This window comes from Ambystoma mexicanum, chromosome 14, assembly GCF_040938575.1.
Source record: "Ambystoma mexicanum isolate Mex_15411 chromosome 14, UKY_AmexF1_1, whole genome shotgun sequence".
Classification (NCBI taxonomy): Eukaryota; Metazoa; Chordata; class Amphibia; order Caudata; family Ambystomatidae; genus Ambystoma; species Ambystoma mexicanum.
Window position 1 is genome coordinate 489,483,228 of NC_090940.1, and position 16,496 is coordinate 489,499,723.

Genomic DNA, 16,496 nt, shown 5'->3' on the forward strand with positions numbered 1-16,496 from the left:
TCGGAGGAACGCACTACACCTGGCCCCGTTCATGCACGTAGCCAGGCCAGAACTTTATTATGGAGTGCGTCTCTAGGTTCGTCCTTCACTGGTTTGGGAACATTGGAGATAACAAAGTTCTGATTGTCCAACACTAGGGCCTTAATGTCTTCACTTTCTGGGGGTGGCATGTTTGATTTCCTAAGGCGCACAGTCCTTAGGTCTGTCCTTCTGGGGTTCTGAGCCTCCCGATGTTCAGGCAACAGTGCTGGCACAGGGACAGTCATAGGTTCTGAAAGAGCCGGAATGAGGCTCTGTGGTGACTTGTACGCTGAAGAAGGTGCTATATTGTTTTGATGGAGGCAAACATCAGCCCTAAGGCCGGCATGCGGCTCCATCTTCAAGTCAGTGGAGATTACAACTTCTTTACAAAGAAACTCTTCCTGAGAAGAACAGGTTACTGTAGAATGTAGGCTCATAGGTGGAGTAATGTCTGCTTCTGGCGGATCAGTTTGGGAGGAGCATGACACTTTCTTAATAGGAGATATCATCGAAAATGAACCATTAACTGCAAGTGCATTTTTAGAAAAGAAAAACGCATGATATTTTTCTAAAGAAATATCTAGCGTCACAAGCCACGCATTAAAGTCCTTGGAGGTGTTATAGTTATTCAACTCTATTATAAGAGATTCGTTCCAGTTTCTCCGGTGTTCAGCTATACAGTTTGTGTCAGTGTTCTTCGATGAAGAGAAGGGCGAAGGTGAAAACAGAGCAGGAGTGAGAGTATCACTACTCCCCCTTGGAGAGGAGGGTCTCAGCATGGAGGAAGATGGCATATCCTCATTTATTTCATTTGTTGGGGACGGTGCCTGGGAGATCTCATTTAGATTATCTTCCTTACTGGACATTACTGGTGTTGTGGGAGTAAGTAGTCCAGGATTATTTGCCTGCACATTAGTGCAAGTACTAGTACTAGCTGCCCTGAGGGCTAAATCATTTCTATTTACTGTGCCCATAGTTAATGGGCTCTTTGAGACACAAGCCAGGCCAGCATCAGGAATTGTGCAGGACTCATCCGGAAAATCCAATGAGTCAGGTAATACCTCAGGGTGTCTGATGCTAAGGTGCTGTCTCCTACGGGAACTGTGAGCTAGAACTTCAGCAAATCTGTATTTTTAGGGACCGGCTGGGGGATGGAGGAATAGGCTGCAAGATTAGTTATAGGCATTTTACGCAAGATGCTGCCTTATTAGCCAACGCGCAAGGCACAAAGCGTCTATAGAAACAAGGGAGACGCCATTAATGAGGGGTAAGTTACTGATAAACAGTCAGGTGTAAAGGCGTACCTGCAAGTTATAGGCAAAGCAACCGCAACCTCAGGGCCCCCGTACTTAGATTTCAATAGAGGTCAGCAGGTCCGTAGTTTTCTGCAGAAACTTAGCGAAACACAGCAGGGCGCAGCAGCACAACGGCCAGGTACAAAGGGAAGAAGGAGGGAAGACAGTTCCAGTCCTCTTCCAGGAGTAAGAGCGACGCCGGAGCAACGCGCACCGGCACACCGACAGGAACACTAGAAGAAAGGACCTAGCACAACACAGTAGTGCCGTCAAGCCGAACTGCCATAAAATGGACATACCTGGGCTATATGAACCACAGTTATGACCCAAGGGGCACTGAGAGTACAGTGAACAGGGTGAAGCCTTAACAGGCTAATATTGTAACACAATGAAGAGGGCATCACACATCTGTATAATATTGATGAGGCAATATGGGAATCCCATTGGGGACAAATCAACCAACAAGGCGCTGCGCGAGAATAAGTGACCAGGGAGATACAGGATCAGTCTTGGAAGACAGTAGGACAGAGGGAAAATATCTATCCCTGTCCTAGCCCTCTAAATAGGGAAAACAAACTTTCCTTAGGAAGCGCTGCTGTGCCGCATACAAAAAACGAGGACAGAAAAAGAAGTCAAAGAGAATTTATTTTTGAATAATAATAACAACATCAAGGTTGTTAGACTCCTGCATGTCCCTGGTTACTATGTGGCCTCATAGAAGAAAATGAAGGCAGTTAGACATGTAAAAGTAAAGTTCACACCTCGGACTGAGAGCACATATAGAAGACGATAACCAGTCCGAACTGTCTTATATGGGTACATATTACTTTTACTAACCCATAGACAGCATTAGACTTAACAGGGTAACTTTACAAGTTAAAAATCTTTCAGTTTCTTTTAAAGAAAAGCTCGGCACGATATTCTAGTGCTGCTGTGATGTAAGTTTATCAATACAGCAGATAATCCCTAATGGGAATGTGCCGGTTTTTCGAAGAAGACAGATAAAATCAAGATTAACATGTAGACCACATGGTCCTGTCCAGACAGGTTTTAGATAACAGGACAGGGTGTGAGGCTACAGAAAACAAACATAGAAAAAGAGATATATAAAAGGTTGTTCATGATAAGGTAGAGGATATTTAGTTCTCCATCATGTGACAACCTCTGTCTACCGGTTTCAGTGGTGTATTTTGGGTGTAACCACTTTCATCAGGACAGTCTTCTAGAACAGGGGGAAGAGAGGGTGAGACACAGATTTCAGTCACCATCTATATGCCACAGGGTATATACTTTACCCCATTAGCTAGCGCCAATGCAGGAAGGTTCCAAAAGGTGACCTATGGAGAAAACAAATTAATAAACCAAGGTCAGATCCCAGAAGCTGCCTTGCGCTTTACTGCTAGGAGACTATCAGCTCAAAGTCGCTGTGACTCCTCATATAAATCAAGGACACCCAAGGTGATCCAATTGTGCACATTGAGAATACAAATTAATGCCACCGACCATTCCATGGTTATGTTAGTATTCATAGGTGGCAAGACATTGTTACTTGTGATTCATTAACATCTGTCATATCTATGTGTCAAGCACCCATGCTCAGAGTGAAAATAGAGCAGCATAAAAACCACATCTTAAGGTTAAACACGGGTTGTATATCTTGTACTAACCTTATACACTGCAATGGGTATGCACCCTGTAGTTGTAATAGTGGCAGGAAATAGTCCGGAGAACAGCAACTGTTCAAATTGATGTGCTGTATGGATTAAAGATGCGGCCATCACTTGAGATGCATGTTACCAATCCATTTTCTAACCTCCATGTGGATAGTTAGAGTCATAAGCGGCTGGCTCTGTAGGTAATTCCCTCCCATTGGGGGGGGGGCAAACTGACTATATCATTTAGAGTTCGTGGGGCGAATAGGAAGCCCCATATTATGCTAGCGTGGCGCGCGCGCATGCATGCTAGTACGAGGAGGGGTATGACAAAAGATGCGCGCGCACTCGCACACTTAGCTGAAGGCCTGTTATCTTGTTTGTAATCACTTACTGGTCTTGTTTGCATCAAAGGCTCCAGACGTGCGCTTATCCCCCTGGCGATATGGGTTGTTCGTGACCAGGATGTAAACTGAGTAGAAAAAGAACCTTAGCGAGGTCACGTGCAAAAGTCACGTGTGCGTTTATCAGCTTCACGTCGGGCGTGCCTCAAGCCGAACTACAGGTCCCAGCGTTAGGCCACGCACAACAGCCTAGTGATAGGCTGTTGTTCAAGCAAAAGTCAGGCGCCTCCGGGCTTCGCATCGGGCGTGTCCAAAAGCGGGACTACAAGTCCCAGCCTTTGACTACATTTTTCAGCCTAACAGACAGGCTGTTATTGAGGCAGATAACAGGTACTCAGAGGCCAGGTGCCCTTGGATCTGTCGTGTTCCACATGTATGTGCAACGACATTACTTGTCTGGTAGGCATTTTCTGCAGGCCAAACTGGTTAAATAGGGATTCTATTGTTGTCAATTTCGTTGCAAAAGCAAAGTTAAAAACCTCAGTTAGAAACCTGAAAGCCTACAAGCGACCGGCAAATGCATATATCCTCATCATCTACAGCACCATATGTTTATCGAGCTGCGTTCTCCCACTTGTGAGGAGGAAACCACGTCAGGATCACAGACACATATGTGGGGGCAGATGAAAACATTTGACTTCCCTCCCATGGTAAAAGGACCCTTCAAAAGCTTTGGTGACCCAGGTGAAATTCCTGGGTCATCTGAGACTGAGGCCTGATATCCATAGCGGCCCATCTGAAAGGGCTGAGGTTAAATAATCATATTCTAACTGAGAGGGTTTGCCAGGGGATGGATTCATTAAGGCCCATTTTGTCGGTCTTGAGGCGAAAAATCCAGCTTTGCTCCCGTTTGAGGAGCATGCTGGCAATATCGCCTCCTCTTCTGGGGCACTTGACCCTTTCTATTATGTTCCATCTGATATCTTCAGGTTTGTGGTTAAGAGTCACAAAGTGGGCTACCAGAGGTGCATTTTCCTTCCTCGTCCTAATGCACGACATGTGTTCCTGTATCCGTTTTTTGATAGGTCTGCTAGTCATCCCTCTATATATCAAGTTACAGGGACATGTAATCATGTAAATAGCATTTGCTGTATTACAGTTCGTCAAGGTATTTTGTTTCCAAGGGGTACGGAGACCTAATTCGAGGGTTTTTGTCCGTGTTGTCAGATTGCACACATTGCATTGGCCACAAGGGGTATGTCCGGTGGCCGGTGTGGTATTCCATAGGGTGGCAGATGTTTCCTTGTCCTGTTCCCTATAGGAATGCACTAGGATGTCTCTAATGTTTTTCCTCTTTTTGATGGCAAAACGCGGGGGGAGCAAGATCTACGGCTCCTATGTTAAGAATGGGCCAGATTTTTCGGATTTCCCTTTTGATTTGATTAATTTTGGAAGAATATCCAAAAATCGCTCTTATAGTTTGGCGTCCTTCTGGGCGTTGAGTCTGTTACATGTCCCTGTAACTTGATATATATAGGGATGACTAGCAGACCTATCAAAAAACGGATACAGGAAAACATGTCGTGCATTAGGACAAGGAGGGAAAATGCACCTCTGGTATCCCACTTTGTGACTCTTAACCACAAACCTGAAGATATCAGATGGAACATAATAGAAAGGGTCAAGTGCCCCAGAAGAGGAGGCGATATTGCCAGCATGCTCCTCAAACAGGAGCAAAGCTGGATTTTTCGCCTCAAGACCGACAAAACGGGCCTTAATTAATCCATCCCTTGGCAAACCCTCTCAGTTAGAATATGATTATTTAACCTCAGCCCTTCCAGATGGGCCGCTATGGATATCAGGCCTCAGTCTCAGATGACCCAGGAATTTCACCTGGGTCACCAAAGCTTTTGAAGGGTCCTTTTACCATGGGAGGGAAGTCAAATGTTTTCATCTGCCCCCACATATGTGTCTGTGATCCTGACGTGGTTTCCTCCTCACCAGTGGGTGAACGCAGCTCGATAAACATATGGTGCTGTAGATGATGAGGATATATGCATTTGCCAGTCGCTTGTAGGCTTTCAGGTTTCTAACTGAGGTTTTTAACTTTGCTTTTGCAACAAAATTGACAACAAAAGAATCCCTATTTAACCAGTTTGGCCTGCAGAAAATGCCTACCAGACAACTAATGTTGTTGCACATACATGTGGAACACGACAGATCCAAGGGCACCTGGCCTCTGAGGACCTGTTATCTGCCTCAATAACAGCCTGTCTGTTAGGCTGAAAAACGTAGTCAAAGGCTGGGACTTGTAGTCCCGCTTTTGGACACGCCCGATGCGAAGCCCGGAGGCGCCTGACTTTTGCTTGAACAACAGCCTATCACTAGGCTGTTGTGCGTGGCCTAACGCTGGGACCTGTAGTTCGGCTTGAGGCACGCCCGACGTGAAGCTGATAAACGCACACGTGACTTTTTGCACGTGACCTCGCTAAGGTTCTTTTTCTACTCAGTTTACATCCTGGTCACGAACAACCCATATCGCCGGTGGGATAAGCGCACGTCTGGAGCCTTTGATGCAAACAAGACCAGTAAGTGATTACAAACAAGATAGCAGGCCTTCAGCTAAGTGTGCGAGTGCGCACGCATCTTTTGTCATACCCCTCCTCGTACTAGCATGCATGCGCGCGCGCAACGCTAGCATAATATGGGGCTTCCTATTCGCCCCACTAACTCTAAATTATATAGTCAGTTTGTTCCCCCGCCCAATGGGAGGGAATTACCTACATAGTCAGCCGCTTATGGCTCTAACTAACCACATGGAGGTTAGAAAATTGATTGGTAACATGCATCTCGAGTGATGGCCACATCTTTAATCCCTACAGCACATAAATTTGAACAGTTGCTGTTCTCCGGACTACTTCCTGCCACTATTACAACTATAGGGTGCATACCCGTTGCAGTGTATAAGGTTAGTACATGATATACAACCCGTGTTTAACCTTAAGATGTGGTTTTTATGCTACTCTATTTTCACTCTGAGTATGGGTGCTTGACACACAGATATGACAGATGTTAATGAATCACAAGTAACAATGTCTTGCCATCTATGAATACTAACACAACCATGGAATGGTCGGTGGCATTAATTTGTATTCTCAATGTGCACAATTGGATCACCTTGGGTGTCCTTGATTTATATGAGGAGTCACAGCGACTTTGAGCTGATAGTCTCCTAGCAGTAAAGCGCAAGGCAGCTTCTGGGATCTGACCTTGGTTTATTAATTTGTTTTCTCCATAGGTCACCTTTTGGAACCTTCCTGCATTGGCGCTAGCTAATGGGGTAAAGAATATACCCTGTGGCATATAGATGGTGCAAAACAAGGAGTGATAGGTCGCCTTCCCCTACCTAGAGACCCTGAGTCGCAAAAAGGTTATATCCAAGGTAGCCTCATATAGTTTTTCAGCTACACATTCCACATCTAATTCACATAAATCTGTTGCTTTTCACTTGTCAATTTATTATTCAAAGAATGAGTATAAAAAAGACACCTAAACAGTATTAAAACAAACTGTGCTAGTCACTTACAATCTAACAATCTAACTGGTGAGGGTTCACCAGGCCTTTCAGAATGCCTACGACCATAGTGAAAGGTAACGGGAAAGGACAGTGTGTATTACTGTGAGTGTGTGAACATATGTTTGTATGAGGGAGTCAAAGTGTATTGTGAGCGCCCAACTTCTAATGTGTGCCTCAAAGGTGTTAGGCCAGAGTGAATGATCCACTATTATATCTTTGGTTTGTTAATCACTCTGTTTCACATAACTTACATTGATACAAGGTAGCTAAGGGTTATTTAGTACACGAAAGCTATCTTTTGATATGAGAGATAGGAATCAGCAAATACATAGGTTCCCATTAATACGTCAAATAGATGGTGACTGAAATTTGTGTCTCACCCTCTCTCCCCCCTGTTCTAGAAGACTGTCCTGATGAAAGTGGTTACACGCAAAATACACCACTGAAACAGGTAGACAGAGGTTGTCACATGATGGAGAACTAAATATCCTCTACCTTATCATGAACAACCTTTTATATATGTCTTTTTCTATGTTTGTTTTCTGTAGCCTCACGCCCTGTCCTATTATCTAAAACCTGTCTGGACAGGACCATGTGGTCTACATGTTAATCTTGATTTTATCTGTCTTCTTCGAAAAACCGGCACATTCCCATTAGGGATTATCTGCTGTACTGATAAACTTACATCACAGTAGCACTACAATATCGTGCCAAGCTTTTCTTTAAAAGAAACTGAAAGATTTTTAACTTGTAAAGTTACCCTGGGAAGTCTAATACTGTCTATGGGATAGTAAAAGTAATATGTACCCATAATAGACAGTTCGGACTGGTTATCGTCTTCTATATGTGCTCTCAGTCCGAGGTGTGAACTTTACTTTTACATGTCTAACTGCCTTCATTTTCTTCTATGAGGCCACATAGTAACCAGGGACATGCAGGAGTCTAACAACCTTGATGTTGTTATTATTTTTCAAAAATGAATTCTCTTTGACTTCTTTTTCTGTCCTCGTTTTTGTAAGCGGCACAGCAGGGCTTCCTAAGGAGTTTGTTTTCCCTATTTAGAGGGCTAGGACAGGGATAGATAGAGATTTTCCCTCTGTCCTACTGTCTTCCAAGACCGACCCTGTATCTCCCTGGTCGCTTATTCTCGCGCAGCGTCTTGTTGGTTGATTTGTCCCTATATGAACCACACCCTGACTGCAGAACACGCTTCACGTTATTCTGCAACTAGCAGCGTGATGCTCACCGTGTCCAGCTCCTGGTTTTCAGCATCTTCCTGTAGTCCTGCAAGAACAAGAACAAGATTATTCTGTCTTACCCGAGGACACACCATCCAGAACTCAGCATTTCAACCGGGCTGCAATCTGTGGAAACCGAGTGTAGAAATAACATCACTCACCTGTGAGTACTAGCTTAAGGACTTCCAGCGAACCGCTACCACAGCTGCTGCCCAAACATCGCGACTTGCAATAACGAGAAAAGGAAAAACAATATTAGAACGCGTGCGCTTCCAAAACATCAGATTCCTTCAGTCTTACCTGAATTCCATCGAGCTATGCCGCGCTTCCATCCGGAGCAGCACAGCAACATCCTGCAAAGGAAAAGGAGACATATTCAGGTTCGCTTTCAATATATAACAACCGCACAGTGCTTTACTTACCTTAACGGATTCCGGGGGCCAGTTTTTCATCGCGCTCTCATCCACTCGCAGAACCACAGCGGCCTATGAGGAGAAGAAGAAGAAAACACAGGTTAGCTTTAATACACAATAAAGGCGCCGCACTTCACGCTTTCTCTTACTAAAAAACTTGCCTCTCCATCCGGCATGTCAGCATCAAGACCTTCACACCTGAAAAGAAGGAGATAAAGACATTAAGGGGATTCCACCATAAAACAGAACTAAGACTTACAATTAACCAACCTGCCTGCTTACCAGTGGAGTCGGGGTCACATCAGGCCTGGACCCTGAGAAGGGCGCACTGCACCAGTGAAGCAACTCGGACAGATCGCCAACAAACGCCAAGTGCCCCTGCACCAGACGCAGGACGGATAGCTCACCCTACAAACAATTAAGGTGAGAAAGGCTCAGTGGGAGAGGGGTTGGTGAGAGGGAGGTAGGAGATTTGCCCGTTATAGACAGTTGTCACAAATCCTCCCTTCTGTGATTGCAGATTCGTTATTCCATGCTGGGCAACTATGTATCTGGGGTTCCAGATCCCAGAGCCTTCCAGACGCCCCCGCGGTTATCAGGTGAGCGTTACAGAACGCAAAGCCTCTTAACCTTATCCACCTGGGCATCATGGAGACATCTGAAACTGACCACTTAGCTCAGCTTTTGGGACAATTACGTGAGGAGGTACACGCAGCCCGGCAAGAAACCAATGGCTTAAGACAAGAGTTAATAGTCACGAAAGAGCATACTGATGAACTAAACAAGCAGCTACTACAATCACAGGCTGGGCAAACTCCATTGCCCGGATTTTTTCCGTCCATGGGTACACCATCTCCAGTCAACCCAGTACAGATAACGTTGCTGGAAGCACAAACTGAACCGTCTGGGTGTCACCTACACCAACTATGCAGACGACACCCAGATACTCCTTACCATCTCAGGCAACTACAACGCAGATGTCACCCGGATTAACGAAATCTTCTCCATCATCCAGGCATGGATGGCTACACACGGCCAATGCTCGAACGATGAGAAGACAGAGCTTCTCCTTGTCGGCTCTCCCAGTAACCTGTCAAAACTGAGCCCCAGCTACAACAACATCATCATTGATGGCAATACCATTCCCATTGTTAAAAGCGTAAAAACCCTTGGCTTTTACCTTGATGCTAACACCAATCTCTCCAAACAAATCAATATGACCGCCTCAGCCACTGCCTACACGGGCAAGCTGATCAGGGCCAGTAGACCCTTCCTATCCCCCAACAGATGCCTCACACTCGTCAGGGCCCTCATACAGTCCAAACTGTACTATTGCAATAGCCTGTACCTAGGCGCCAACCAATCTATAATCAACAAACTTCAGGTGCTCCAAAACAATGCACTACGTGCAGCACTCAACATCCCCAGGCGAGAGCACATCTCCGCAGTCAGAAAGTCATGCAAATGGCTCTCCATAAAACAAAATATTGACGGAAAACCATCTGCCTTACTTACAAGGCCTTAAACCACCTAGCCCCGCTGTATCTCACCAATAAATTTACCATGAAATCCGCCACCAGAACTGCCAGATCCTCCAATACCCCATGCCTAGCAGTGCCTAGATTTACCTTAAAAAGAGCAGGTGGTACCAGCTTCTCAGTGCTTGCCTCCCAACTCTGGGACACCCTACCACTCAACATTAAAACCATCGAGTCCTTTCAGATTTTTAGGAAACATGTTATTGATTGGCTACTGTACAAAATGTAGCACTTACTTCCTGCTGTAAATATCTAAGAATTTGTCTGACTGTTTTAATCATGCTTGTAAATTGTATAAATTGTTGTATTATGGAAATGTATATATCCCACTTGGTTGTATTATGGAAATGTATATATCCCATTTTGTAACTGCTTCCTTAAGCGCCCTTTTATCTCTGGGTCTGGAGCGCTATATAAATAAAATAAATAAACAAATAAACCTCTGGCACCACCAGAACGATTTAATGGAGACACCAAAAGGAACACAACATTCATGAACTAGTGGCGTCTCCATTTCCTTTGTAGACTTGAGGGCTTGCCAAATGACCGGTCAAGGGGGGTGTTCGTTTTATCATATTTGAGTGGAAGCGCTGCAGATTGGTCGGTACCTTTGGTGAGCAGGGATGACCCCTTACTGCAGGATTTCCGGGGTTTTCAATAGGAGATGGACAAGCTTTTTGCTTGGCATTTGCATGGACAAGCTTTAGACAACAAACTCCTGTCTCTCCGTCAAGGAAACCAAGATTTACTGACTTATATTGCTGCCTTCAATAGACTGGTTGTGGAAGCAGAATGGCCTGAAGATAAAAGAACCACGTTGTTTCATCAGGGCCTACGAGGAGACCTAAAGGATGTCCTTGCTCAAGTGGTAGACCCACCTAAAGAATGTGCAGAGTATATAAACCTTGAAGTGCAATTGTATCACAGATTACAGGATCAGAGAACGGATTGAAGTAGACTCGAGAACCGGGCCATGTACGTACGTTCAAAAGACAATGTTCAACGTTCACCAGAAATTACAGAGAACCCATGCAGATCTGAGGGGTACAACCCCTCTTAACCAAGATTGAAAGAGACAAGAGAAGGCAGCTACAGTTTTGCCTGTATTGCAGTAAATCAGGCCACTTCCTCAAGGACTGCCTAGTGAAACCTCCAAGCAAGGTAGTAGGCGCTACAGAAAAGGAAGATGATGGGAAAGAATTGGAAAACTACCAGGCCCAGCAAGCGTAGAGGTCCGCTTGTCGAGCGAGAAGGATGAGTCACAGACCTCACATTTTGCTCTACCAGTAATCTTGATCAATCATCAACGACCCTCGCAGACGATGCCATAGGAGCATATATAGATAGCGGAGCAGTTGGAAACTACATTGATCGAGATCTGGCAGCAGAAATGGAACTTCACTTATGCACAAAACCACAACTGAAAAGGTGACTACTGTTCAAGGTACAGAAATTGCATCTGGTCCTGTAACCCAATGCACAGCAGAATTAACCCTTCTGTGTCAGGATGGACATCAAGAAGCAATCACGTTTGACCTCATCAAAGCTCCTCAGTTCCGGTTGATCCTAGGGATGCCATAGTTGGTAACTCACAATCCTCACATAGACTGGCGTGCAAAGAGATTGGCCTTTTCTGACGAATGTGCCCACACTTGCTACACGAAATCAATACCACAGCCAAACCTGAAATCCATTCAAGGAATAGCGTCAGTGATCGTGGAATCATTGGACACCTTAACAAGGGAATATCAAGATTATCAAGATGTTTTTAAGAAGGAACAGGCTAACACATTACCGCCACATAGGCCATATGACAGATCGACCTGATAGCTGGCGCACAGGTTCCTTGTGGTCAAATTTATGCACTTACGGAAACCGGAACTCTTCACTTGAAGTCCTATCTGGATCAATACCTGGCTAATGGGTTTATACGCCCATCGAAGTCACCAGCAGCCTCCCCCTTATTCTTCGTACCAAAGAAGGAAGGAGATTTGAGGACTTGTATAGATTACCGCACACTTAATCAAATCACAGTAAAAAAAACGCTACCCTTTGCCCCTTATCCCTGAACTTTTGGACCAAGTTAAGGATGTCCAAATCTACACCAAATTAGACCTCAGAGGGGCATATCATCTTGTACGTGTGAAAAGAGGGGATGAATGGAAAACTGCATTCCACACCAAGTATGGCCTGTACGAATATCAGGTAATGCCTTTCAGGCTGTGCAACGCTCCTGCCGCATTCCAATACTTCATAAATGACGTATTACGAGAACTAATCGATGTCTGTGCCCTAGTCTATATTGATGACATCCTGGTGTACTCCTCCTCTGAAAAAGAGCATATTGAACATGTTCGCTCAGTCCTTGCAAAACTGCGCCAGCACAAACTGTATGCCAAATTCGAAAAATGCTCCTTCCATGTCACTGAAGTTGAGTTCCTCGGTTTTGTCCTCTCGCCAAAAGGAGTCAAGATGGATATCCACAAAGTTGATGCCATCCTTAATTGGCCGTCACCTTCTTCGCTTAAGGGAATTCAAAGCATGCTAGGCTGTGCAAATTTTTAGCGCCGTTTTATTCCAGACTTCTCACAGATAGTGCACCAAATTACTTAATTACTGAGAAAAAACAACAAGAAATTCCAATGGACTGAAGAAGCGGAACAGGCCTTTCAAGAACTCAAGAAAAGATTCACCTCTGCGCCAGTTTTGAGACATCCTCGCCCAGACCTCCCCTATGTAGTGGAAACTGATGCTTCCAACGTAGCTATGGGAGCAGTTCTCTCTCAAAGAGATCCAGAAATGGGTCAACTACATCCTGTGGCCGTTTGGTCAAGCAAATTCTCACCACCAGAACTTAACTACGCAATTACAGACAAAGAATTGTTAGCAATAAAATTGGCCTTCAAAGCCTGGCGGCAGTATCTGTTAGGTGCCAGACATACTATTACCGTAATCACAGATCAACGGAACCTGCAATACCTAAAGAAAGCAAAACTTCAATCTTCGTGACAACTGAGATGGGTTCTATTCTTCGCAGAATACAATTATGTAATCACATATCGACCAGGAGTTCGGAATGCGAAGACCGATGCCTTATCTCGTATGGGTGTTGAAGAAAAAACGAACAGTACCCTGGACCCTGTTGCCATCATCCCAAGTGATATATTATTGGGACTTACTACCACATTGACCCTAAGTGGTTTCCCCTCAGTCCTAAACTCAGATCGTGGAAGCTAATTTGTATCTAATTTCTGGAGAAAATGTTGTGCAATGGCACAAATCGATGTTCGATTATCCACTAGCCATCACCCTTAAATGGATGGACAAACAGAAAGAACAAACCAGAGATTAGAACAATATCTACGTTGCATGCTGCATCAAGTGGAAAAGAGCTGGAAAGACTTGTTATGGATAGCGGAATGCACATACAACAACTCCATACACACTAGCACAGGACAAAGCCAGTTCTACACAATATATGGAAGACATCCACGCACCTCTGAACTAGACTCCCCCACGACCTGGTAAATGCCAGCTGTAAAGACTCTACACACAAGTATAATCCAAGCCTTTCAAAAGGCAACTGAACAATTACAGCAAGCCAAAGACAGACAGACATTTTTTTCGGAGGAACACCAGAGGAAGGCTCCCGATTACCAGATTGGGGACAAAGTCTGGTTAGCATCAAGACATGTGCCCATTAAAGGAACCCGGACCTTTCGTCCAAGATATCTAGAACCCTATACCATCAAATCTGTGATAAATCCAGTGGCCGTCAAATTGGCCTTGCCACCAAGAATGCAAATTCATCCGGTATTCCATGTACCACTTATAAAACCTGTCCAACCCAGGACCAAAGTCATAACCCCACCAAAGCCTGTGCTAGTTGATGGAGAGCCTGAATTTGAATTTAAGGACATCCTGGATTCAAAACGTACCAGATCTAAACTGTACTATTTAGTGGATGTTAGGCGGAAACCTGTGCAGTTCCCTCTGGGACCACTGCAAAAGATTTAGGACTACAGGTGTTTGGCAGTAAACCCACTTGGTAGCAGTCTGTACCACTCAGATTCACTTGGTAGCTGTGGCTGAGCAGTCAGACTTCCCTAAAGAAGAGTTAGGCAGTATGTGGGGTATACAAAATAGGGCAATTTACACAGTAGAACAAGCAAACACGGAACAAGGCTTCGGTGTAAAGATATATAGTCATTTATTTATAAAACCACATCTATGAAAAACACTCAGGCACTAATATGGCAAACAACTTCAATCACAATTACTATAAGTAAATCAATCCCACTAACAATAGTTCGACAAGTCTAGGTTCAACGGCACCACTTATTTGCAGACAGGTGAATGCTTTAACCTAGATGGCACTCTAGTATTCGTTAGGACAGAAGAGAAAAGGCAGGGTATGAAATCAACTCGGTACCAACACTTTTACGAACAAATGCAAGGCAAGTAAGGCAGTGTCTACTGTAGATCGCAAAGTTCACAGGCCAGGCCCACTCGGAGAGAGGCAAGGCGATATGTCCCAAAAAGTATCTCAGTGGAAATGCACTTCGAGTCTTTGTCGCAAATTGTTATAGAAAGATTGGACCAGTTCAGAACAGAAAGTTAAGAAAGCTTGGAGGCGACCCAATGGAGAGGCGAGGATTCAGACACCTCACGCTAACCGACACAAGGGAAGCCAGGCGGACACGGTACCTTGTTTGTGGAGAGACAGCTCCGGCGGGGGCAGTTGTTCCTAGTGGTGGATGCACGTCGGGTCTTTGTCAAGAGAAGAGATGATCTCGTCGTCGAAGGAAAGTTGAAGATCGTTGCACCACCAGGGAAGAGACCAGCCGTGGAGTGCTCCGTCACAAGACACCACCTTTTGGTCGCAGTACAGGGGTAGTGGCTATCCGGTTGCCGGGGTGCTCTGCATGGGCAATTCGACCACTACGTCCTGGAACGAAGAAAAAGCAAAGGGGACTGGTTGTTCCCACCAGTCAGGGGAAGAGACTCTCCGGCGGGGAGATCTCCTCTGTGGTCGGGAAGTGGTGAGTCGGTTCAGCAGGGCTCCACCGGAGGTGTCGTCGTTGCAGGTTGGCTCAGCTTTACCCTCGTCGGATTCTTAGGTCCTGTGGCGACTTCTGAAGATCCAGTCCCAAAAGCCCTGCTTTTATGCAGAAAACCCCCATTCATTCAGCCTAGCTGTCAATCAAAACACGATAAGTGGTGAGCGGGGTGGCTCACTACTTGGGCCAATCACACCAGAGTGCGACTTGAGTTGGCAAGGCAACTCAGTCCAGGGTGCCTAAACCCCCTCCCACACCCCCTGTGTGGACAGAATGGCACCCCTTTGGAGGGCCTCTGTGTAGAGACCCGCCAAAAGTGGAACAAAGGGCTCAACCTATGGTTTAGGAGTCACAGAGACGAACACAGATGCCATTTTTTAAAAACTGAGTTCTGGCAGAAAATACCAACCGATAGATTTATTTAAGATAAATAAACCGGTGGTATGTTAGAGATTAACGAGGAAAAGTATTAACCTCCAACAATGGGAAGAATCCCATAGGGTTATATTTGGTGTCGAATATAACAAGTAGTTTCCACTGCCACCAGCCAAAACTCGACGAGGGGGGACGGGACAGTGCCCCCTCGAATAACAGACCCAGGAGTAATCGAATTACCCCTACTAGTACGTCCACAATAGGATGGTTTGTACTAGTTCTGTTAGTAAATTTAGGTCTAGTAAAGCCAATGGTGACTTTACATGCCCGGGGAGACAGTAGTCAGTCCCCGGGTATGGAGTCTATGGTGGAGGTCTGCTAGGACGCCCCAGTGTTACGGCACAGAGGGTGCATTGTAACACACATAGCAAAACATATGAGACCCTATGGAGTAAAAGACCCCATAGCCCATAGAACACATTGACATTCAAAGGAATTAACCACATTCATGTCCAAGAGTGGGAGAAAAAGAGTCTCACTCTTGGCAGGATGGAAAAAACAAACTCAAGAAATCCAGCAAAGCTGCTGGGGGACTCACTAGGTTAGGAAATTCAGCCTAAACAGAGCATTCTCCCTAACAGTGGATTGGAAAGGGTATCGGCCTCAAGACAGAACATGGGAACCAAGTGAACATATCCATGCACCAGGTCTGATTAAGAGGTTTCAGATGAATAATCCCACCAAACCAGGACCGAACAGGAAGAATACCATGAGAGGGTCCTTGGGAGGGAGTGCTGTCATGACCACTGTCAGGGGCCACAAGCTGTGCCACAAGCAAGCTCCCACATTTACTCTAAGGGCCTCAAGAGTTCTGCAAAAAGGCTCCTGGAGCCAGTCCTGGCACATCTGGCACCAGGTTCATATACTGTAGGAGATATTTACCAGGCTTACTTTCAATTGACTACACGGGTCTTTAAATACAA